This window comes from Schistocerca gregaria, chromosome 2, assembly GCF_023897955.1.
Source record: "Schistocerca gregaria isolate iqSchGreg1 chromosome 2, iqSchGreg1.2, whole genome shotgun sequence".
Lineage (NCBI taxonomy): Eukaryota > Metazoa > Arthropoda > Insecta > Orthoptera > Acrididae > Schistocerca > Schistocerca gregaria.
This window is the reverse complement of record NC_064921.1, coordinates 981362224-981388190: the sequence shown is the minus strand read 5'-3', so window position 1 is coordinate 981388190 and position 25967 is coordinate 981362224. Positions and strand designations below refer to the sequence as shown.

General features: G+C 42.2%; 1 long non-coding RNA gene across 1 annotated transcript in view; it reads right to left on the bottom strand.

Moving 5' to 3' along the window:
• The window catches only part of LOC126336717 (uncharacterized), a 140599-nt gene that overhangs the window by 96768 nt on the left and 17864 nt on the right, over window positions 1-25967 (bottom strand). Inside the window, exon 2 of the long non-coding RNA XR_007564986.1 lies at window positions 19609-19703. This is a non-coding gene — a long non-coding RNA (uncharacterized LOC126336717). The remainder of the gene's footprint in view (window positions 1-19608; window positions 19704-25967) is intronic.

The following is a 25967-nucleotide window of genomic DNA, read 5'->3' as shown; positions in this document are numbered from 1 at the left end:
TGTAGTTGTACTAGGGTCCTTTGTGATTGTGTTTGTAATTTATACCCATACGCTGACTGCTTGAGAGTACACGGAAACCTATCCGTGGACATTAATACCGGTTGCGTCCACTGTTCAGCTTAAACTCTGCTCTTTCAATGAGTTGTCTGAATGTCTCTGGAGGAATAGCAACCCAGTCTTCCTCAAGTGCCGAAGCCGGAGAAACTATTGATGTCTGACGCCAGACTATGGAACGAAGGCGACCTTCTAACTCATCCCAAAGGAGTTTCATTGGGTTCAATCGGGAGTCTTGGTAAGTCAGTTCATTTCAGGAATATTATTCTCTGCAAACCATACCTCAGAGACACTGCTTTATGACCGGGAGCATTGTCTTGGTAATACAGTTATCGTCTCCGAACTGTTTCTCCACAGTACGCAGTACGCAATATTGCTAATTGTGTTCACATCCTTCCACATTTAGCGTTTTATTACGTAAGTGTATTAAGGGGACCACATTCTAACCACGAAAAACGCCCCCGTAACGTAACATCACATCTTCCGTACTTCGCTGTTGTCACTACACGTGTTGGTAGGTTGAATTATCTAGGCGTTCCCCAAATCCAAATCCTTCCATGGAATTGCCACAGGGGATAGCATGATTCATCACTACAAATAAATAGTTACCAGTCATCGACTGTCGATTAGCGTCAGTCTTTACGTCACATCAAGCGTAGCTGTGAAATGACTGCAGAAATGTGTGAGATACGAGGAGTTACGATTGTCCACACGAATCTCACTGAGGAGCTGACCTAATAAATCGTTATCGTCAAACTCATTGAAGATTAGATTTTTTACGTGCAATCACTGGGTACTTATTCCTGCACACATTCCCAGTAGGCATATGAAATTTCTTTACTCCAGCAATATTTGTATATACTTACTAGCAGGTATTTTTCAGTCTAGTACAGGATCACGTCAACCTAGATAAATATTTCTGTAGATACTGAAAGAAGTCGTCACGAACGTTTCCATTCATGTCTGAAAAACTCTCTTATTTCTTGCAGTTTACTTTCCTTTACTTTAAGGTTCACTGAACAGCGCCACCGACTATGTCACGAGTTGAACTAAAGGAATACTGTGATTATAAGCTGACTTCCAAAAGCCATATGAATTTATTAAAAGGTTTCACATTCTTCAGTTATTTAGAAGTGGATAACTGCTGTACGATTGTCTTAATAAGATCAGCATATACCGTATTGTTAGGGAAATCGTAAGAAGTCTTGTTATCATTTACAGTTTTACTGCTAGAAATCCGAATTTTAAAACATTTTCGGCTGGAGCATCAGGATTTTTTTAATGTAGATATATAACTCAGAAACTATTACGGCTCTCCGAAATTAACTAATGACACGAACATTTATTTCATTTCTTCTCCTCAGCAAAGCAATTAGACATTTAGTGCAATTCCAAAATATTACATTCAAAAGGCGGTAAAGAGGTTCTGAAGCAGGTAAAATATTACTGCAACTGCTCCTGGACGACTCCGTAAGTACGTGTGGCGTATTTGGTTTCAAGTTCTGGAGGGAAAGAATTGACGCTAGCGTTATTGCATGAGAGCTGTTGCGTTGTATTTTCTACCCAGTTCCTAAGCTTTCGAATATTTTCATATACTGAAAACGGAAACAGAATATGTTCTTCCGACTAAGAGGCCACTACTGCCTATCATTCAGATATATGAAAATCCAGAATCAGCTGTTGTGAGTGAGTGCCTGTGGCCAAGGCAATAGGGGAAGTCAGCTTTATTTGCTGACACTGAACGAGAAAAGTTGCCGTACAAGGACACAAAGAGGTACGTACGTTGAAGTATCCAGCAGATAGTGTGCACTTTGGGTTAACACTGACGTTACCACTGCAACTCTTAGCTGAGGACAACACCACACGAGGCCCGCAGCAGTCCATGCCTTAGACCTGGATGATGAGTCAGGATCGGTGCTTCAACAAGACAGGAACTGCAGCCACAAATGCAGTCGTGGTATAGACACCTCGTGAATTTGGACTCAGATTGAACATCGTAAGAAAGTGAATGTTTATGAACAGACCCTACTTCGAGTACGTTCTCCAAATCAGAGGTTAAAATCTGAAGAGTAGGAGCATATTGTAATATCTTGAGACTCATCTAAACAGTGATTGCTTCAGTAGGTATGAAACAGCTAGAATGAAAGCGCGCTGGATGAGATGGCGGGACCTCACAACGTCGCTGTGGAGAAAACAAATGCCAGCGTACCTGAAGCCCACACGATACACAATGCGGCCGGTTGTCCTATAGCATGGATTCGCGAAGACACGGCCGGTTTCCTTCGCCATCCTTCCCCATTTAGAGCTAGCGGAGCGTCTGTAATGACTTCGTCGTAGACGGGATGTTAAACCCTCGTCTTGCAGCACTCAACTGAGCTCCTTTTCTTGGGGAGAAATAGAATACTAGCGATTCACAATATACATTATCTGATGCTATATTCATTACTGCTGAAAGTGAGGAGCCATCTGTAGTCTTTATAGTAATAGTAAGCCAAATAATAAATGAATTGGTATATCCGGATTGGATGACGTCATAAGTAGCGCCGATAGGAAAACACGTTGAACCACCTAGTGAACCAAACTCTTACGGCCAAAATAAAGCTCTGGTTATGTATACAGAAAGTGCAGGAAAAGATTCGAAACGTAAACTAGAGGGATGGTGTGAGAGGCACAGTATGTAGGAAAACACGTTGAACCACCTAGTGAACCAAACTCTTATGGGCAAAATAAAGCTCTGGTTATGTATACAGAAAGTGCAGGAAAAGATTCGAAACGTAAACTAGAGGGATGGTGTGAGAGGCACAGTATATACTCAAAAAGGACTTTTGGGCTTCAAAGAGGACATGCCACGAACGAAACACTGATGTACATAGATAGGCCTCAAAACGACGAAGGAGATGTGCGTTATAAAGGAAATTTGTACATCTGAAAGATGATGTATATTAAAATTTCGTGCCAGTTGTATAAAAGTAGCGCTAGTAGAGTCGTTACGACCATGCAAACCAGGTCTGCTTTAAATACACGCTGTAACGGTCATGAGCGTTAACTGCGTTTGATATTGGACATGGTGAGTTGGTGTTAGTCAAGAATGCCTTTATCAACACCTCACTGACTTTGAACAAGAAGTTGGATGTTGCTTCTCCGATATTGCTTTAAGACTTGGCAAGAATGTAGCCACTGTACATGATTGCTGGCACTGGTGTCCACGATAAAGTGCTGTCACAAGAAGAGTGGTTTTCTGACGGTCACGTGGGCTGTGACACTGGTGCATCGTACTGCATCTGCACCGCAGTGACACAACGAACTGTTACAAATCGGTTACTTTAAGTATAGCTCCGGACCAGACTCCCTATAGCGTGCATTTTACTGACCCCAAACCATCGTCATTTGCGACTTCAGTGGCTTCAAGCGAGAGCTCATTGGAGGGCAGAAAGAAGGTCTGTTGTGTTTTCTGACGAAAGCTGGTTGTGCCTCGGTTCCAGTGATGGCCGTGTGTTCATTAGAAGGAGGCTGCTCGAGTGCCTCACGCATCCTTTCTGAGCAATATACACTCTGGACCTACACCTGGAGTTATGGTCTGGGGAGCTCGAATGCCAACAGGACCACTCTCATGTTTATCCCACGCACCCTGGCTACAAATTCATACGTCAGTCTGTTGATTCGACCTGTTGTGCAACCATTCATGAAAATCATTCCACGGGGTGTTTTCAAACAGGATAATGCTCGCCCACATACTGCTGTTGTAATCTAACATGCTCTGCTGAGTGTCTCTATATGTGGCCTTGGCCTGCACGGTCAGCAGATCTGCCTCCAATTGAGTACATATGGGACATTATCAGGCGACAACTCCGGAGTCACCCACAAACAACGTTAACTGTCCCTGTATTGATCGACCAACAGCAACAAGCATGGAACTCCACTCCACAAACTGACATCCGGCACCTGTCCTACACAATGCATTCACGTTTTCATGCTTGCTTTCAACATTCTGGCGGTTACACTGGGGTCAGATCAGAGCACATGACTAAGAAAACTAGACAACTGACACTACAAAATACTTAGCGTATGTCTGGAGGTGCTGAAGTCCACGCCGACTAACACTTTATGTCGAAGCAAATGAGCCTACCCTGAATCTAAGATCCCAATACCTGAGTGTGAAAGTCTGACTAAAAAGTCACAGTTCATAAAACATAAGATATTACAAGACTTGTATAAAGTAATACGGCCGTTCTACGCTCTCAGACATTGCCGTAAGAAAAGTATTCCTCCTCCTGTAGCCACATGTATGGATAAAGTCCATTCCTGACTGTCAGCTCAAAGATTACTCTGCTTTGAAGTAAATTACCATATCGATGTGTTAAAACTACGACTTGCATAAGACCGGGACCTTGGGTGTAGTTATTCAAATAATCGCGTTTTGCCAGAGCACCTCCAGAAACATAACAACGCCAAGGTTCATCTATAACGACACTTCGAAGAATGAAGATGGATCAGGTTGTTCCTACTGGGATATCAGCTCTCATATCGGAAAGAAATTTATTCTACCTAAGGATTTAACGACTTCGAAAATCGACATTTTGTGCGTACTGTATGCTAACAATTCCGTGGACTATAATTTCGTTTTCCTTCCTGATTCAGATCAGCGCTATACGTCTGCACCATGGAAGATTCTATCAACAGGATTTGACATTATCAATCTGATGTTGCAGGTCACAACTAGAAATCATGAAATGGTCATGTGCAGTGTAGAAGAACGCCGTAGTATTCCTAGCAGTGAAACAGCAGACAAACTAGCCAGATAAGGATCTATGACTGAGACAGGGAACACAAGGAATTACCAGCTACAGACATTTTAAATGTTGTTAAACAAATAATCAGAGAGCAGTGGTACACAGAATGGCAAGATACTGGCACAAACAAATGCAATGATTCTAGATCTACATCTGCAGTTATACTTCGCAAGCCATTGTGTGGTGCATGGCGGAGTGTACCCTGTACCACTAATAGTCATATTTTACCTGTTCCACTCACAAATAGAGCGAACGAAAAACGATTGTCTATAGGCCTCGGTAAGAACCCAAACTTCTCATTCACTATCTTCATGGTTCTCGCATTGGGGGCAGTCGGACCGTTCCTGTTTCACGAAAAGAAACGTCGACTTTCCTCCAAGGACTCCCATTTGAATTCGCGAAGCATCTCCGTAATACTCGCGTGTTGATGGAATTGCTTCGATGTCTTCCTTTAATCAGACGTCATGAGTATCACAAACACATACTCAAAAATTTGTCGAGTAGTGTTCTGAAGGAATTCTCATTTATATGTTAACTATACTTTCCTAAAATTCACCCAATAAACCGAAGTCGGCCATTCGCCTTCTTTATTACCGGCCTAGGTGCTCGTTCTATTTCATGTCGCTTTGCAACGTTTCGTCTGGTTACTTTGCCGATATCACACTACCAATCCTGTATTTCAATATTATAGTTTTTGCTACTCATCTGCGTCAACTTAAATTTTTCTGCATTTAGAGCGAGCTGCGATTCATCACACAAACTAGAAATTTCGTCCAGGTCACCTCGTGTCCCCCTACAGTGACCTTCCCGTACATCACAGCATCATCAGCCAATAGCCGTAGAAGAATGTGCCAAGGATTACTCAGTGCTGATTAATACCCTCAGACACAGGAAACATTGTAGCTCCAGAAGGGTCACGAACAATGTGCGGCGCCTGACATTGACTTCTGTCTCTGTGCTCCTGAGCTTGAAAGATGTGCGAAAATATTGCCTTCTACATGTCTCCTGTTTGCCTTCTATATGCCTTCTGTTAGCAGAACAGTTCTAATTTGATATGATTCTGCCTAATTTTATGTTTGTCTCAAAGTACAGAGCATTAAATTCTAAGGGTACGGTACTATTCAATGTGTCAAACCTTATATGGATGAAGATGGCTGTATGAGTGCTGAACACATGCAAGAATTGAAGGAAATAACCATAATTTTCACATTTTCCTTTTCTGTATTTGACCGAATGTAGGGTAACAACAGTAATCAGTAACCACTGAAAAACATCTCAGTGGTATATTGGTATGTATGTTACTTGGGATAATGGTAATTCGACCTACTTAACTATGTCTACGACGACAATATCCCACCAAGGTCTGCATTTCTCTCATTACGAAACAAATGCGAGAAGACTGACTTCGACATTATGGGCACTTCCCAAGAGCAGAATTTCCTAGCGTTGCCAAAAATTTTTATGTTCTGTGTACCAATAGTAGGAGACCTCGTATACGACTTCAGTGCAGATGGAAAGATGAGATAAACGAAGACATAAAAATAGTTAATTTGTGCACACAATACATGTTAGATCGAGCAAAATTGTGTTGAAAGGTACGTAAAAACATACGCCGCTGGATTGGGAGACACTAGGATGGAGCAAAAGGTTAACCGAACGAATTTTAGCGGCCCCGCTCTTATAATAAATGTGGAGAAACAGCGTCCACATAGTACAGAATATACGAAAGTCAGGAAAGAAAGGTTATAGTTTAAAGTCCCACCGGCGACGAAATTTGGTGCATAGAACAGAAGGTCAGCGTAGACAAAAATGGGTAGGTCAGTCGGTTTTTTTTCTGAAGAAAACTCCAGGAACCTCAATTCAACTTCTCAGTCAGACATTTGATCGTCATTGCAATCTTGTGCCAGCCTGAAGCGTCATCAGTTAAAGCTCTGTGTAGCCTCGCTTGGTTACAGCAAGTTAATCGCAATGAAGACCGGAAGCACGGAAAATATCGTAATGTGTGAGGTGATAAACAAACTAGACTTAGTGCTCGATCTGTAATATTTGACAGAATACACGTCACGTTATTTGAACTCTTAATAACGATAAGCCAGTTAAAATAGTAAAATCTGCAACATGCATCTGAGAAACACGGTGTAATTTTAAAGTTCAAGAGATGCTGCTGATATTGATTTGACAGGCGGCACACTCTGAGACCTACGAGTAAACTAAGGCATACAGATACGGTAAAATTACGTGGGATCGAACCGTCGACTCGCAGCACTTTTTTGCCTTAGCACATACAGTGTGCACATAGCGAAGCCAAAGACGCTTCTGTTAGATAAACTGGAGGCGATGACAGTGGCAAGTAATTTCTGCATACCTACCAAGCTGGAAGTAAACGAACTGAGACTGCTGTGCCAAATGAAGGTAACATCTAATCACAACGAAATTACCCATGCACAAACCTTTTTCTGGTAGTGCATCGGCGACAAATACATGTCGTCATCGAAGGGCACAGTGTTTCCTGTGCCTGCTGTGTATGTGCCCTATTGATGCCTGTGTGACTGAGGCAGGGAAGGTAAGACTAAAATACAAGACGACTGGCAGGCAGGGACAAAGGAGAAAGCGCTCGTGAACGGCGTTGGTAAGTGGAATTATTGTCTCCTGTACATAACACCTCATTAGAATAATTAAAGTACCTCCGTATTTTACATTTTAAAGAGAATCATTTCATCACCCAAATGAATCAAAGCAATACAACTTGTTTTAGATGAATGAAGAAACTTAGGTATTGTCAGACAATGGATCTAGAAGTAAGGGTAAAGGGCTGGAAAGCAATATACATCCATACACCAGCGGATGGCTACAAATGTGTGCATGATTATTGTTGCTCGATTTTTCAACTCCTGTATAGGGTACAACTAAATGATAAAAATCAAATGATAATTGAAGCCTATAGGAAGTCTACCCAACTCTATACGCAAATGCTCTTGAGAGACGATATCAAGTTTCTGTTGTTTCTCCTACAAACTTCATCTTCGTAACATTCGAGTTATTTCCACGAATTGTTCTTACCTTTAATTGTAATAGCTCAGTTACTTTCAGCTACATTATTACAATTCGCTACCAGTTGATCATAGTAATAATAATAACAATAAAGTAAAGCTACCTAAAGATTGGAGAGGTATTCTTTCCTAAATCCGTTTCAGTGCTTTAAATTCTCGTTCGTTATAGAAATGGAGGTGAAATAAACAGAACGAAGGCATATGACTTGTAATTGGTAAGAGAGTAGAAGGATGGAGTGTTCGGATTCAACAGCCAATCCTTGCTGTGTCACGATTCTTTGCGTTGCAGTGCAACCAGCACCTCTGAAATCGACGCTTTTAATTAGTATACTTGTAGCGAACAGTAGCGCTTCTGATTTCACTAAATAGGTTTACATGCATGAATCAGCGAAAAACGTGCTTATCAAGCTACTAGAAACTCAAATATATAGGATGAACATATATAAGTGCAAATATATTTATACATTGTACAGTAGCACGTACACACATTAGTACGTCGGTCGTTTTCTCTTTGCATCAAACGGTCTTCCCACAGATAGGTCACAAACACGACCTGATGTTTACTGCATAGTTGTACCTGGGCAACGAAGTGAAAGACACCTGGCAGTATAGACAACCCATTTCGCACCCATGCATCCATACTTCAATACCTGACCTGCTACCCATGGGAAAATAAGCATTAATGGCTGGCTGTCTCTTGCCACATATACTCGAAGTGCTGAAAACGTACGACTTATAATAGCAATAATTAACAGTCTGCAGGACATGTAAATACTGATGCAATGTTGTTCAGCACACCGTCCTTATTCACCAATAGAAATATCCGTTGTTATACGCATTCGCATTTCACCCTGTATGTGTAACTTATTGCATAGTGCTGGAAGAAGCTTACATAATCATTATCGAAGAGCGGAACATATCTATATCTCTTTTTTAATTTTATAGTGGCTCGTAGGTGGAGGATGTGTCGAAAAATATTGAGATCTCTAGTTAGGGTATGCTGTTTGGGGACAAAGGCAATAAAATGGCTGTGTTTCATCAAGGAGTGTAACTTCATCCGAAATAAACAAAAATTAGTAAGTACACGGGCACCACCAAACTTTGGCAAAGTTCAAGAATTAGCACAAGTGACGTTAATTTTGCATTCTAAGAACGAGGCTAAACAAGTAGGTGGCACTGTAAACGCTAAATGGAAATCATAAAAACAATTTGAGACCTTTTTTTCATATATGCTTTCTCCTCATCGCATTCCTCGTACACAGCATCGACCACTCTTGTGTAAAGTTGATAGCAGCGAAGAAACAGAAACCTTAGTGTTAACATAAAAGAAGATAAAGAAGTCGGAGCAGTTAACAATGTAACACCGCGCCTTACTTTTTCATGCACTTGTGATGACATAGAGAGCGCGTCCTTTACACAAATCGTTTCCCAGAATTTTAAAACTAACTGCAAATGTCTACCATCAGCAACTTAGAGCTAAGCTAACGTAAAAGAACGTAAAATATTGTATCAAGCATGGAACGGAAGCGCATGTCCACACGCCAGCACCACGATGGAATCAGTTGCCCAGTAACTTGGTTGGTAGACAGTTCGTCTTCCTTCATAAGAACTCAGATTTTCTTGGTCTCTGTTCAATAGCCATAATAAACACGATTCTTCTAAAACTTGCTTCACTTCCACAGAATCAAATTTTAAATTTTTTTTAAAGTATGGAAGTTTAAATTCATACGCGGTGCAAGTCATATTACAACTTTTACTGGGATTAAGATAACTTTACGAGCTTTTTCATTAAGAGACGGTAATAGCCGCCCACGCACACTGAAACTCAAACGTGACACGTTTCAGTAGTTTGGATGAATTACACCTCAGGAGGTGCCCTCTAGCCACGATCTTTCGCCGCGAGGCACACGGCTTTTTGCAACGCGAAGAGCGATCCATCACGGCCATCGATTACGGTGAAAGCGCGAGGTGGGCGCCTGTGTTCGATCGTGTTCCCGTTGGCGTCCGCGTAAGCAGTGCGAGGACCTCTTCGACCCTCTTGTCGGCTGGGAGAACGTTTTTAACAGCCCTAGACAATATTTGTAACGGTTTCAATAGAATGTGTGTTCTTGTAGTGGATAATTCCTTTCCAGTCGACTGCATTTGAAATTGATGTTTCCAAAAGTACCATATCGATATTTGTACCTCATACAGGGAAAGAGGAAAAATTTCACCCGCTGTGGCAGAACCTGGACAAAAGTGTGAGTTGAGGATTCTGACTAAATGTCAGACAGAGGACGACAACTGTAAAAGTCACTGCTGAGCTGAATGTCGCACTCGCGAATCCCAACAGAACCAAAACAACACAAAGGGAACACCATTAGCAGGTAATTCCACAGCGAGCTGGAATCTCAAAAGCCACTCATTAGTGATGTAAATAGCCGTAGCAAGAAAACGTGGAGCCGAAGCCATAAAACCGGGACTATGAAGCAATGGAAGAATTTCGTTTGTGCGGATGGATCTCATTTCCTACTGTTTCCAAGTTCTGGATGATTTTACGTCCCAACGGTGAAACACGGTTGGGAAACGATGATGATTCGGCAGCCATATCGTGGTATTCCGTGGGCCCCATAGGTACTCTGCAAGGCCGCATTGCTGCGAAGGATTACCATTCTTGTCAGGTCGATCCCATTGTACAATACTTGTTTCTCAATGCTGATGCTCCGTTCCAAAACGATCTCTGTTCACGCAGATCGCATAGTCCAGGGCTCGTTTTGTGAGCACGAGGATGAATTGTCGATGTCTCCAGTCCCCTACATTCACCATATCTCAGCATTATTGAGCATTTGTGGTATACTCTGGGGAGAAGGTCGCGTATCGCTATCCACTGCCAACATCATTTCCGGAACTTGATAGTATTTGGGAGGAAAATGGTATAAGATTCCCTTGAAAACCATCCAGGTCATGTACGAGGGTAAGTCAATTATTATCAGCAATGTAGTTTATTTTGTTTATTTTGGTAGTACTGTCGTTTAACGTTGATGACGGATACTTTGTTTATTTTTCGTTATATCTTTTCAATGTTCAAGCTGACAGGTTAGTTTTGTTATAGCTGTCGTGCTGTTAATCATGGCTGCTCAGCTGTCTATTTGCACCAAAGAAGAACAACGTTCATTGATCCATTTTTTGTGGTCGGAAGTCGTATTAGGGACCGAAATTCATAGACGACTTTCGGCACAGAAGGGGAACAGTGTTTTGTCACAACGGAGTGTCTGCAAGTGGATTGAAAAATTCCGAAATGGTCGTACAACTGTTACGTACGATGAAGGAACCGGACGACTGTTTACGACAACAAATGAAGAAACCATTGAGCGTGTTCGTGAACTGGTTCACTTAGACAGACGATTAACTATTGACGAAGTGACGCATCGTCTGCAAATTAGTCACGGTTCTGCCTACGAAATCATTCATAGGAGATTTGGGTTTCATAAAGTTTGTGCAAGATTGTTGCCAAATAATTTACACAGTTACATAAAAATGGTTCAAATGGCTCTGAGCACTATGGGACTCAACTGCTATGGTCATTAGTCCCCTAGAACTTAGAACTACTTAAACCTAACTAACCTAAGGACATCACACACATCCATGCCCGAGGCAGGATGCGAACCTGCGACAGTTACATAAACAAATGCGCTAGGACATCTACAAAAAACATTTGAATCGCTATGGTAACGAAGGGGACAGCTTCTGAGACATGATCATTACTGGTGATGAAACATGGATCCATCATTACGAGCCGGAGAGTAAACGGCAGAGTATGGAATGAGAACGTCCAATTTCGCCGTGCAAGAAAAAGTTCAAGACCCAACCGTCCGCAAGAAATCTGATGCTTACGGTTTTTTGGTACCCACAATATCCAGTACTGGATCATTATGGGGAAAGGAGCACAACAATAAACACTGTATTGTTGTCACTGTATACACAGTGGATCTCTGTCAAAAGGTGTTGTGTTGTTGCACGACAATGCCCGTCCACATACTGCTGGCCACACTGCTGAAACGCTTCAGAAACTGAAATTTGAAGTCCTGGATCATCCTCCATATAGTCCCGATCTTGCCCTTCTGACTATCACTTGTTTGGTCCACTCAAACAGGCATTAAGGGGCCGTCGATTTGCCTAGGACGAAGCAGTGGAAGAAGCGGTGCATTCCTGGCTAACAGGTCAACAGAGAACCTTCTTTTACGAGGGCATCAGGAAACCTGTACAGCAATGGACCAAGTGCGTTGAAACGCAAGGAGACTATGTCGAAAAATGATGTTCTTGTAAGTTTCCCATTTGATTCCAGAAAATTTTATAACTACAGGCATTAAGGAGGGACCGTCGATTTGCCTCGGACGAAGTAGTTGAAGAAGCGGTGCATTCCTGGCTAACAGGTCAACAGAGAACCTTCTTTTATGAGGGCATTAGGAAACCTGTACAGCAATGGACCAAGTGCGTTGAAACGCAAGGAGACTATGTCGAAAAATGATGTTCTTGTAAGTTTCCTATTTGATTACAACAAAATTTTATAACTACTTTGCCGATAATGATTGACTTACCCTAGTATTCATCCATTCCGAGACGACTGGAAGCTGTTGTGAATGCGAACGGGTTTCCTACGCCGTATTTGACACGGTAGTGTGTTGAGTTTTTGATGTTTCCACATTTTGTTGAACCCCTGTATTAGGTAAAATGCAGGATGAAACAGAACTCCACAGACAAACATTGAGACGTGGTAGTATGGGCCGAATTAAGAAAAAAAGTGTCTAGTAAAAATGGGCTCTAAAGTGCATATCTTAGGAGCTATGAGCACTTAGTAACCTTTGCTACTGTGAAACACATCTCTTCTACTGAACAACTACACCTAGCATATTACAGCTCATATTTACTAGACTCTCTTTCAAATTCTAAAGGTGGCAGGGGTAAAATATAGGGAGCGAAAGGCTATTTACAATTTGTACAGAAACCAGATGGCAGTTATAAGAGTCGAGGGACATGAAAGGGAAGCAGTGGTTGGGAAGGGAGGAAGACAGGGTTGTAGCCTCTCCCCGATGTTACTCAATCTTTATATTGAGCAAGCAGTAAAGGAAACAAAAGAAAAATTCGGAGTAGGTATTAAAATCCATGGAGAAGAAATAAAAACTTTGAGGTTGGCCGATGACATTGTCATTCTGTCAGAGACAGCAAGGGACTTGGAAGAGCAGTTGATTGGAATGGACAGTGTCTTGAAAGGAGGATATAAGATGAACATCAACAAAAGCTAAACGAGGATAATGGAATGTAGTCGAATTAAGTCGGGTGATGCTGAGGGAATTATATTAGGAAATGAGACACTTGAAGTAGTAAAGGAGTTTTGCTATTTGGGGAGCAAAATAACTGATGATGGTCGAAGTAGAGAGGATATAAAATGTAGACTCGCAATGGCAAGGAAAGCGTTTCTGAAGAAGAGAAATTTGTAACATCGAGTATAGATTTAAGTGTCAGGCAGTCTTTTCTAAAAGTATTTGTATGGAATGTATCCATGTATGGAAGTGAAACATGGACGATAAATAGTTTGGACAAGAAAATAAAAGAAGCTTTCGAAATGTGGTGCTACAGAATAATGCTGAAGATTAGATGGGTAGATCACATAACTAATGAGGAAGTATTGAATAGGATTGGGGAGAAAAGAAGTTTGTGGCACAACTTGACAAGAAGAAGGGATCGGTTGGTAGGACATATTCTGAGGCATCAAGGGATCACCAATTTAGCATTGGAGGGCAGCGTGGAGGGTAAAAATCGTAGAGGGAGACCAAGAGATGAATACACCAAGCAGATTCAGAAGGATGTAGGTTGCGGTAGGTACTGGGAGATGAAGAAGCTTGCACAGGATAGAGTAGCATGGAGAGCTGCATCAAACCAGTTTCAGGACTGAAGACCACAAAAACAACAACATTTACTAGACATTGAAAAGCAAAGAGTTTACAGTAAAAGAGAGGTTTTCAGAACATTCAGGCGTTGTCGTTGTTGGGTGTCTGCATTAGTAACGTGCTGGCTGTCTGGCTGTTAAGCCACAGTCGCGCCCCTTATTCTGCTGCGTTATCGGAGAGTTGTCGGGATTGCCCCCCATGTCGACCCTCAACGCTTCTGTATTATGTGGTTATTTGACACAGCCTTTCCATCTATACTGAACTGGCTATGTGCTGCTTGTAGTTGAGAGTCCCGACCGTTATAAAACCTATTGGAACAACATCTACAAGCAAAATACCTCCACAGTAATCACCACCAACTAAAACACACTTCTGACATCGGCTTCTTGTGGAATCGCTCGAAGCAGCGTGGTCAAGTGCCCGGGGTTATCCGCATTATTACAAATGGTTCAAATGGCTCTGAGCACTATGAGACTTAACATCTGATATCATCAGTCCCCTAGAACTTAGAACTACTTAAAGCTAAACTAACCTAAGGACATCACACACATCCATGCCCGAGACTCGATTCGAACCTGCGACCGTAGTGGTCGCGCGGTTCCAGATTAAAATGCCTAGAACCGCTCGGCCACAGCGGCCGGCGTGCGGTATTGCAAGAGAGCTACAAACACGATCCGGAGAAGAAGCTACAGTCTTTAAAATGGTGTTCATGGTGTTCCTCGTCTCCCTCGGGTAGAAATTCATGCTGGATCGAAGCCCTGCTGCCGAAAAATGCCATCAATATCGTCTGAATCTTGAATTTGTGAGTCTACGTTATTTGGGAGGCAGAGAAGACGCGTAAGAGTTCGATAGCAGTTTAGAAATACTTTCCAACCATTGTTAGAAGACAGTTAATGTTGGTATTTTCTTTGTAACTGTAGTTTTTTTTTTATCGGAGACCATCCACCGAACCTTTCAGTATCACCTTGTATTTTGGACGAGCTTTGTGTCTGATTCGAGACTCATTTACGTTTATTCCCATTTTGAAATTAACTGTTTTATTTTTCAGATGGTAGCATAAACATTCCGTCTTGCTTGCATTTGGGATCAGTCTCCATCTTGTCAAGTTTTTTTTCAAGGCATGCCAGGGATTTCAGATCGATTCCGTATTTCTATATTTCCGGAAGGCTTTCGACACTGTACCACACGAGTGGCTTGCAATGAATTGGCCTGCTTATGAAATTTCCTGGCAGAGAGGTCACAGTTATTAGTAATTGATGGAAAGTCATCGAGTGAAACAGAAGTGATTTCTCGCGTTCCCCAAGGTAGTGTTATATGCCCTTTGCTGTTCCTTATCTATATAAACGATTTGGGAGACAATCCGAGCACCCGTCTTAGGTTGCTTGCAGATGACGCTGTCGTTTATCGACTAATAAAGTCATCAGAAGATCAAAACAAATTGTAAAACTATTTAGAAAAGTTATCAGAAAATTGGCAGTTGACCCTAAATAACAAAAAGTGTGAGGTCATCCACATGAGTGCTAAAAGGAATTCGTTAAAACGCGGTTACACGAAAAATCAATCTAATCTAAAAGCCGTAAATTCAACTAAATACCTAGGTATTACAATTACGAACAACTTAAACTGGAAGGAAAACACAGAAAGTGTTGTGGGGAAGGCTAACAAAGGATGCGTTTTATTGGCAGGACACTTACAAAATGTACTAAATCTACTAAGGAGACTGCCTACACTACGCTTGTCCGTCCTCTTTTAGAATACTGCTGTGCGGTGTGGGATCCTTACTATATAGGACTGGCGGTGCACATTGAAAAGGTTCGAAGAAGGGCAGAACGTTTTCTATCATCGCAAAATATGGGAGAGAATGACACAGAATTCATAGAGGATTTCGGCTGGATATCATTAAAAGAAAGACGTTTTTCGTTGCGACGGAATCTTGTCACGAAATTCCAATCACCAACTTTCGCCTCTGAATGGGAAAATATTTTCTTGACAGCGACATACATAGGGAGAAACTATCACGATAAAATAAGGGAAATCAGAGCTCGTACGGAAAGATATAGGTGTTCGTTGTTTCCGCGCGCTATACGAGATTGGAATAATAGAGAACTGAGAAAGTGGTTCGATGAACCCTGTGCCACGCACTTAAATGTGATTTGCAGAGTATCCATGTAAATTCAGAATACGCGTTCACTCATTTCTGTCAGTGTATGCCTGGTTACAATTTCCATGTCGTCTACATATGCAAATATTCTGACTTCTGCGTCCGAAATGTCAGCTACGTATAGGTTAAAGAGAGTTGGAGTCAGTACCGAGCCCTGAGCTAGCCCATTATTCGGGTCTTCTTCGTTTGTTCTGAAGCCTAGCTAGTGTTCTTCAACGAATTGCATAAGACATTTACACTGAAAATCTCACAATGATATAGGCTGCAGTGATATCTATAAACACAGTTTATGTGTTTTGTTACTACTGGAAACCTGCTTTAGTACATATTGTTAAACATTTTAGCTGATCCGCACAGCTCTGACCCCGTCTAAAATGAAGTTTTTGCGTTGCAAAGCTTCCATCTATATCACGCGTTATTACGTTGAGAGGCAGTCACTTCAGTAGTTTCGGTAGTTCTCTGCCTTTTCTTTTGATTTTCTTGGCCTTAGGATGGCTACCGCGTCTGCTTTCTTGAAGCCCTTTGGAAGGAAGCCTGATTCGAGAATATCAGTGAAGAAGCGGCCATATTTACTGAGGTTAGTAACGACTTCATTGTGGAAACCGTCAAATTCTGGAGTCTTGCCTCTTTTTAAGCTGTGGAGTATTACGGACATTTAGACAGTAGCAAACGGAGCTGCATATTTCGTGTTTTCTCGGAATATTTCTATTAGAAGCTTAAGATGTTGTTTGATATTCCTTGTAGGCGCTCGTTCTTTTGGAGCTCTTGCTATTGATGTTATACGGAGTGATACTTGATATGCAGTCCGTCCTGATACTTCTCGGGGTAACTGTTCCCTGGCTCCCACCTTTATTGACAGGCTCCATGCTTTGCTACTAGAGTGCCTGAAATCGGTATTCTCAGTCCGTTCAGCCCATAGTTCTGTTCGTGCAGTCTCTGGGCTGTGGAGTAGGTCATCTGCTATATCGGGGACTCTGCTTTCCACTAATTGTTGACCGAGAGTATCGCTGCTGTTATTCCTGCGTCTTGTGTACTCATTGCGGTGTCCTCTTGCGATGTGTTTTTCATTGTAGTTATTTCGAGTGGAGGGTACTCACCCAAGGCATTTATCGAGGTCGGATGTAAGGTTCAGTTTACCTTCCTGAAGTCCCATTGATATCTAGGAAAGACTCTCATTATTGGAACTCGAATTCCAATTTCCAGCAGTACTGGATGGTGTCGGCTTATCGGAAAATCTCTTAGAGCTCTTCTGTTAATTTGAATGGATTGATTGTTTTGCTTGTTTACTACAAAAGCCGGGTCAGTATTATATTACCTACTCCAAGACACAGACTTTAAGCAATCCCGATAACTGGCGTCAAACGCATGATGAAGATCAGGCTCCTCAGTCCATTGGGCTACAGCTTCACCATTCAGATCACTTCTGCTGTACTTACGGTTAACGTGGTTGCTGTTAAGGAAGTATGAAGGCTTTCGTGGCCGTTATCATTGAAGTTAAAATCTTCTGGGTTATTAAGCGGCGTCATATTTCTTCTAAAATGATCAGCGTTTCGATCCCTCTGCTGGGATCTTCCTCGGGATCTTCTGGAGTCCACTACTGCAAATATCTTTTCTAAAATGATCAATGTTTCGACCCCTCTGCTGGGATCTTCCTCAGGATCTTCTGGTGTCCACTACTGCTTGTATTCTAGAAGTAGTGGACACCAGCGGAGAGGTCGAAACGTTGATCATTTTACTATCGACTGTATATCGCTGGGGATATTGCAAGCGAAGAGGTTAAAAGTTTCAATAGCACTTCGTATATAGGTAATAATACCACGTATGTAATGGCAGGTGATGCACATGACCACATTCAAGTATTTTAGCTGTGTGTCGCGCCTGTTCCTCGTTTCCAGAGTGGGCTTCTTGAGCGAGAGCTACACCTATCCTGTTATCACTTAGAGTCCTTAGTAGGTATTTTTGCACTTTGATATGTTTCTGTCTTCGTATTCAGTTGGCAGATTCGTATTAAGTCTCCGTTACCTCCAGTCAAGTAATCCTCAATTGGATTGTTCTTATTTGCCACGTGTACTTAATTGTCAGTGGATCCCAGGATTGTGTTACTGCCAGTACATTGCTGGTTTTTAGCGTTACTAATGATTATGATGATGATGTTTGGTTTGTGGAGTGCTCAACTGCGAGGTCATCAGCGCCCGTACGAAGTCGCAATCTTTATACAGTCCAATCTAGACTTTGTCACGAATTATGGTGGTGATGATCAAAAGATGAGGACAACACAAGCACACAGTCCCCGAGCAGAGAAAATCCCCAACCCGATTGGGAATCGAATACGGGATCCTGTGATCCAGAGGCAGCAACGCTAGCCACTAAACCACGAGCTGCGGACTTAAGCGTTACTAAGGGTGCACGTATGGAATTTTTGGTACAGACGCGAACTAACTTTACACTCAACTATGGCGATTAACTGCGTCATATACATAGTTCATGTTAACAGTAATTCCGTATTACGAAACAGATTACTCTTCAAATAGATGCTCTACTGTGTGTCAACTGTGATACCAGTAGTTTCTAGTCGTCATTTTCCTGCCAAGAGAAAACGAGTATTACTTTGTTTTACTGGTATTTGCATTTTGATAGTCGTGACTTGAAGCATTACTGATTCCCGCGTAAGAAACTAAAGCAGTCACAAAAGTACGAGGTGTATTCGGAAAGTAAGATACGATGTTGCGCGAAATGGAAACCATTGTGAAAATCCTATGGAACTTTGCACAGAAGCGTTGGGCAGTGGTTTTAGTGCACCTGTCGATAGCTTCACGTCGCTCTTCTCACTTCAGAGCGCAAAGTGATCACGTAAAAATGCCTAAAACAACAGTGTCTTCCGCCAAGTATGTGAATCTGGTGATATATTTCGCCTGAAGCTATGCATCCCGCATAACACAAATGTCATCCGTTTCTGTTTTCAAGACAATTTTCAGCCGCATTCTGCAGGGGCAATGAAGGCGCTCCTGCAGCGTTTTCGATGGGAAGTGTTTGATCACCTACAATACAGCACTTAATTGGCTCCCCCCGATGTTTATCTCTGCTCACATGAACCGCTGGCTACGAAGACAACATTTTAGCACAAAAAATGAAAGGCAAATCAGCCTAGAGAATTGGCAGAAAACACAGACGTCTGCTTTCTGTGACGAGGTTACTGGAACGTTTCTACAACGCCACGGAAATGTCTAAGTCGGAGAGGCGAATGTTTAACCAGTTTTACATGAATGAAACGCAGACTACATGATGCACTGCTGAGAGTTTTTGAGAAAACCTTTCAGGAATCATTCATTTATTTCTGGAAAACACCGAATGGCGAATTCCGTAACAACTGGAGTTTAAGTAAGCTGTAAGCAAAGATTTGACATTCACAATCCTCTAATGGACTTGGAATTTGTTCCTGAACACGATACACCACAAACCACATTTCAGAAATTGTGTTCACAGTGTCAAAGTAAATCTCGGTGAAGTCACGTTAGAAGCAAACATAGCTTCGTATGTATGTGTAACAAATTCATTCAAATTGTTACTGTTACAGTGCTTGAAGCGTTTCATTTAGGATAAATATTAAAGAATATTCATCAGCGTACCTGTGCTCATTTTGACGACTCATTTTCCATCGGTGACATAACTATCTAGAGCTGTGTTCTCGGCGAATGTTACGATGCAGCATAAGCAACAGCTCCTGTGAAAGAACATAACATAAGAGAAATTATCGTTTTATACACAAAGGCGCTAAACAAGTTGAATAAAAATTCAAATGTTGCAGTACTCTGGGTAATGAATACTAGGCTAAAATTAGAGGTGTTCAAACAATAGCTCTATTCGTAAATGGAGCAGGAAGGTCGAGTGGAAATGTAGATGTGTTATTGTGGACATGAATTTCTGTGTTGTCGATAAAGAACACAAATAAAGATCAGTATTTAGAAATTGCTAGGGTACACAAAAATGACAGGGGTGGCAGACGCACGGACTGAATCTCTAAGTGTATTCTCATCAATGCTCGAAATTGTGGTCTTTTGGTTATCGTAATAAAACATAACAATTCGGACTATATGTTTCTTTGGTAGCTGAAATAAAAAAAACAGCCAGTTTTGCGTATTTTATTACGTGAATATGCTGTCCTCAGTATAAACCATAGTTGTATGAATATAACTACAACACTATTATTATATGGAGTTTTATTTCTATATACACGCAATCAGCTGCCGCGAAAGTGCTCTTCTACGTCGAGAAACTTAACCATTCTCTTGTGGATAAGGCAACTCTTATAAGGCCCAAAAACGTGTCATAAAGTTTGGAGATAGGTGAACATTGAGTTTCTGTGCCCTGTGTTGTTTAAATTGTCATGGAAACTATTGTGAATGAAACAGGAAAATAACAGATCAAGAGTGTATACGGTATCATTAATCTAAGGGGAGAGGGGAGGGGGTCTTATCGTGAATTGTTGTTTCTTAATATAAAATTGAGGCTCGCTGGGATCTTCAGCCATTGATTAAGGTACATGCTAGTTACATTTAAGAGGCAAACAGAGGCTTGTTTATCAATGAACACTCCTTATCAGAAAACTTTAAGGAAATTGCTTTCTCTGTCTCTGTGTTAAGAGTTCATTCTCTTTTATAGTCAGTCCTATCTACCGCTTGCGCCTTGTCCCACGGTTACGCAGGGTCGGCTGTGGTTAATCGGATTTGGCATGTTAATGTTAAGGGGTGGTCGGATGCCCCTCCTGCCGCCAACTTATACCCACCAGGACGGGAATAGTGCACCCCAACTGTGTGTGTCTCGTGGAATCCATGAAAGAGTGTGAATGTGTTCAGATGTCTGCGAGCCGTGTGACTGGGGCGGAACATGGGGACCAGCCTGGTATTCAGCTATCGGGATGTGGAAAACCGCCTAAAAGCCACATCCAGGCTGGCCAGCACACACGCCCTCGTCGTCAATCCGCCGGGCGGATTCCATCCGCAACCGGTGCGCCTACGCGAGTCCAGGAAGCAGCGCTCGCAGCTATCCTGGCGGGTTTTTATAGTCAGTCCATACTGATTAAAACAATCTCGTGATGTTTCAAATTAGACCGTAGCTACTTTTAATAAATTTTGAATGGAATTTGTCTCTTCTCAGTGTTGGCGGTCAGAAAATCACTATTGTAGACCGATGCATCTTATAGGAGGCTTGAGGCTCTGAGCACTATGAGACTTAACATCCGAGGTCGTCAGTCCCCTAGAAATTAGAGCTACTTAAACCTAACTAACCTAAGGACATCACAAACATCCATGCGCTAGGCAGGATTCGATCCCGCGACCGTAGCGGTCGCGCGGTTACAGACTGAAGCGCCTAGAACCGCTCGGTCACAAACGGGCGGCAGGAGGTTTGAGGGAAAGGAAAAAGTAGACTAAATCAGGTTAAAGGAAGCAGGAAAATACAAGTCGAAAACACAGAAAAAGGGAAGGAAATGGAGAAAGGTAAGAAATACAGAAGCAATACTAATGATGTAAGGTAAACACGGGAATCTGATTACAATAAACGAATAAAAATACTTCAGGATCTACGAACGCCAGGAAGGAAATTGAGAGCGGGAGAGGTGAGGGCTTCACTAGGTAAAGGAAAGGGGAACTAAAACAAAAAAATGAAATTAGAAGGAAAGGAAAGAGAAACGCATAACGCAAAAAGACAAAGTCAAACAAACAAACAATAATGTTCAAATGTGTGTGAAATCTTACGGGATTTAACTGCTAAGGTTAACAGTCTCTAAGCTTACACACTACTTAACCTAAATTATCCTAAGGACAAACCCACACAACCATGCCCGAGGGAGGACTCGAACCTCCACCGGGACCAGCCCCAAAGTCCCTGACTGCAGTGCGGAAGACCGCTCGGCGACGAAGTCAATGGCGGAGGTGATAAGGGAGACAGAAATGGAGAGGATACAGTAATAAGGTGAAAGTAATGGTAGAAAAACTTGATTAATAAAAGAGAAGAGAAACAGAAACAAAAAAAGAGGACAATAATCCGAGAAAGGAACCAGTCGACTCACAGAAAAATAGAAGGAAAGGAATTACGGAGGAAGAAATAGGATCAAGATATTTCAGTGAATCTAGAAACCAGGTCTGAGACCTTTTCTTTTTATTACATCAGGTCATGACACTAGAAGTAAACGAATTGGATGGTCTGGTTACGTATAAGACTGCCGCGAGCCAACAAGAGAACTGACTGATGTACACTCCCAAACAAATTAGAAACGTATGCGACACTGTTGACAGATGATATGCGCTACGATCCCTGCTCCATATTTGAGACCACTCGGGAGGTTTAACTAAACATGCAAATTGTTCGGCGTTACGGAGGAGTAGCGTGAAACGGGCGAGTGTCCCCCGAGGCGGGGCGGAAGAGCGAGTCCGGGATTTTGGCCGCGGTAAAGATGGGAACCAGTCGGCGTGTCCGGCCGCCGGCTGGTTTCTCTGCGGCCACGGAGCCCCTGCTCTGCTCTGCTCGGCAGAGTTTCGAGTTAAGATTCCGCCAAGTTAAACAGGAGCCGGCGGCGCAACATCTCAGGTTAAACGCGGCGTGACGGCAGGCCGCCGTCGCTGGTGCAACATTTATCTCGCGGACATCTCTGCCGGCCCGAGCGCCAAGTGGCGGCAAGCGCAGGCGAGCACAGCCAGCACGCACTTCTGCGTCCAGCCGCCCCCAGCCGCCCCAGAACGTATCACGCTAACGACTGCGCTCCCCGTTGCGCGTCCAAACAACCCGGTAACACTCCTCTGCACTATAAATTCATCTCACTTGTCTGAATTGGCGACCGTTCTCAGCCTACTCGCAAGGTATTGATGGGGTCGGTGATTTTACTTTTTTTTTTACTACTTCTGAAAGTCATTTGACTGATTACCATACTGCATCTACTAAGGAAAATTTGTTGGAATGGAAGACAGCGGGAAAAAGGGCCATGGTAAGATTTTTTTTTTTATGGCTAAGCGCATTATCATCAAATACTACAGAAACATTTTACAAGACTTGACATGGTCAAGTTACGCAAAATAAGAAGTAGGTCTAATGTTTAATCACCACACTAAATTCTTTTCCGTCCATTTTTTGACAATCACTCGACTCCCTTGATTCACACGAATGCCAAACACAAAGAAATAGACCAGTATGGCTGAAACTTAGCGTGCGTTGTTTTCAAAGATGCTACTAACTAAACATGACCTATATACGCGCCGGTGGTGCCATCTCTCGGACGCTGCATGGACTTTTCAAACGCCCCTCGTACAAGGCTTGACACATAAGATATAGGATCTGAATGTTCAACATACATTTTATGTGTCCTGATCACAGTACACAACTGTGATGATCACTTGTTTGGTGATACAATAATATCGGAATTTTTTCTGGGAGCTATCCTCAAACCCATACCATTTGTTCACTACCGCCTATTCACGTAGGAAAGCTAAATATTTGAGAAGGCAGCTGCAAAGAGAAATTCGGGTTCAAGCACTGATTTACACACGTGCCCGATTTTCTCTAGCTACATGCGTAGAGAAGACAAAAATCGTGAAATTTCCCCTAACATCGCTTCGGACCCCTTTTTGTTTTGTCTATTGCAGTAGCTCCATGTGGCTTGGACACAAAAAGTCTGTGAAAGTCACGTGTAGAAATACGTTCCTATCTGTTGACTCAGGGATCGAGACGTGGCTGCAAGATCCGTTACAGCCATGTGGATAAGATGCCTGTCATCTCCACTCCTCGTGATACTAGGCCACCGATTCCATATTCTGCTAACAGTCATTGGCTCGCGAGCAACAATGTTGCGATACGATAAACCGCAATCGCGATAGGCTACAATCCGACCTTTATCAAAGTCGGAAACGATGGTGCGCATTTCTCCTCCTTACACGAGGCAACACAATAACGTTTCACCAGGCAACGCCGGTCAACTGCTGCTTGTGTATGAAAAATCGGTCTGAAACTTTCCTCATGTCAGGGCTTTGTAGGTGTCGCCACCGGCGCCAACCATGTGTGAATGCTCTGAAAAGCTAATCATTTGCATATCACAGCATCTTCTTCCTGTCAGTTGAATTTCGCGTCTGTAGCACGTCATCGTCGTGGTGCAGCAATTTTAATGGTCAGTACCGTACATGGTTTGCTGCCTAGAGGCAAAAACAAACCGTGAAATTGCTATTACAGGCATTTAAATCACGAAAAGAGAAGACAAATTACATATTTTACAGATATTCCATACTATATTACGGAACATCACCCTTGCTATAATGACTGGATATAATAACTTCACTTATAACTGAAAGGTTTCAGATTAAATAATGGTAACACAGAGACTTAGGAACCAGGTTTTAAATTGCAAGACATTTCCAGGGGTAGATGTGGACCCTGACCAGAATCTATTGGTTATGAACTGTAGATTAAAACTGAAGAAACTGCAAGAAGGTGGGAAATTAAAGAGATGGGACCTGGACAAACCAGAGGTTGTACAGAGTTTCAGGTACAGCATAAGGAAACAATTGACATAAATGGGGGAAAGAAATACAGTAGAAGAAGAATGGGTAGCTCTGAGGTATGAAGTAGTGAAGGCAGCAGAGGATCAAATAGGTAAGAAGACGAGGGCTACTAGAAATCTTTGGGTAACAGAAGAAATATTGAATTTAATTGATGAAAGGAGAAAATATAAAAATTCTGTAAATGAAGCCGGCAAAAAGTAATAGAAAGTCTCAAAAATGAGATCTACAGGAAGTGCAAAATGGCTAAGCAGGGATGGCTAGAGGACAAATCTAAAAATGTAGAGGCTTATCTCACTAGGGGTAAGATAGATACTGCCTACGGGAAAATTAAAGAGACCTTTGGAGAAAGGAGAACCACTTGTATGAATATCAAGAGCTCAGATGGAAACCCAGTTATAAGCAAAGAAGGGAAAGCAGAGAGGTGGAAGGAGTATATAGAGGGTCTATTCAAGGGCAATGTACTTGAGGACAATATTATGGAAATGGAAGAGGATGTAGATGAAGGTGAAATGGGAGGTACAATACTGCGTGACGAGTTTGACAGAGCACTGATAGACCTGAGTCGAAACAAGGCCCCGAGAGTAGACAACATTCCATTAGAACTATTGACGGCCTTGGGAGAGCCAGTCCTCACAGAACTCTACCATCTGGTGAGCAAGATGTATGAGACAGGCGAAATACCCTCAGACCTCAAGAAGAATATAATAATTCCAATCCCAAAGAAATCAGGTGTTGACAGATATGAAAATTACCGAAGTATCAGTTTAATAAGCCATGGCTGCAAAATACTAACGCGAATTCGAATTTATACAGACGAATGGAAAAACTGGTAGAAGCCGACCTCGGGGAAGATCAGGTTGGATTCCGTAGAAATGTTGGAACACGTGATGCAATACTGACCCTACAACTTATCTTAGAAAATAGATTAAGGAAAGGCAAACCTACGTTTCTAGCATTTGTAGACATAGAGAAAGCTTTTGACAATGTTGACTGGAGTACTCTCTTTCAAATTCTGAAGGTGGCAGGGGTAAAATACAGGGAGCGACAGGCTATTTACATTTTTTGCAGAAACCAGATGGCAGTTATAAGAGTCGAGGGGCATGAAAGGGAAGCAGTGGTAAGTAAGGGAGTGAGACAAGGTTGTAGCCTATCCCCTATGTTATTCAATCTGTATATTGAGCAAGCAGTAAAGGAAACAAAAGAAAAAGTCGTGGTCGGAATTAAAATCCATGGAGAAGAAATAAAAACCTTGAGGTTCACCGATGACATTGTAATTCTGTCAGAGAGCACAGGACTTGGAAGAGCAGCTGAACGGAATGGACATTGTCTTGATAGGAGGATATAAGATGAACGTGAACAAAAGCAAAACAAGGATAATGGAATGTAGTCGAATTAAGTCGGGTGATGCTGAGGGAATTAGATTAGGAAATGAGGCACTTAAA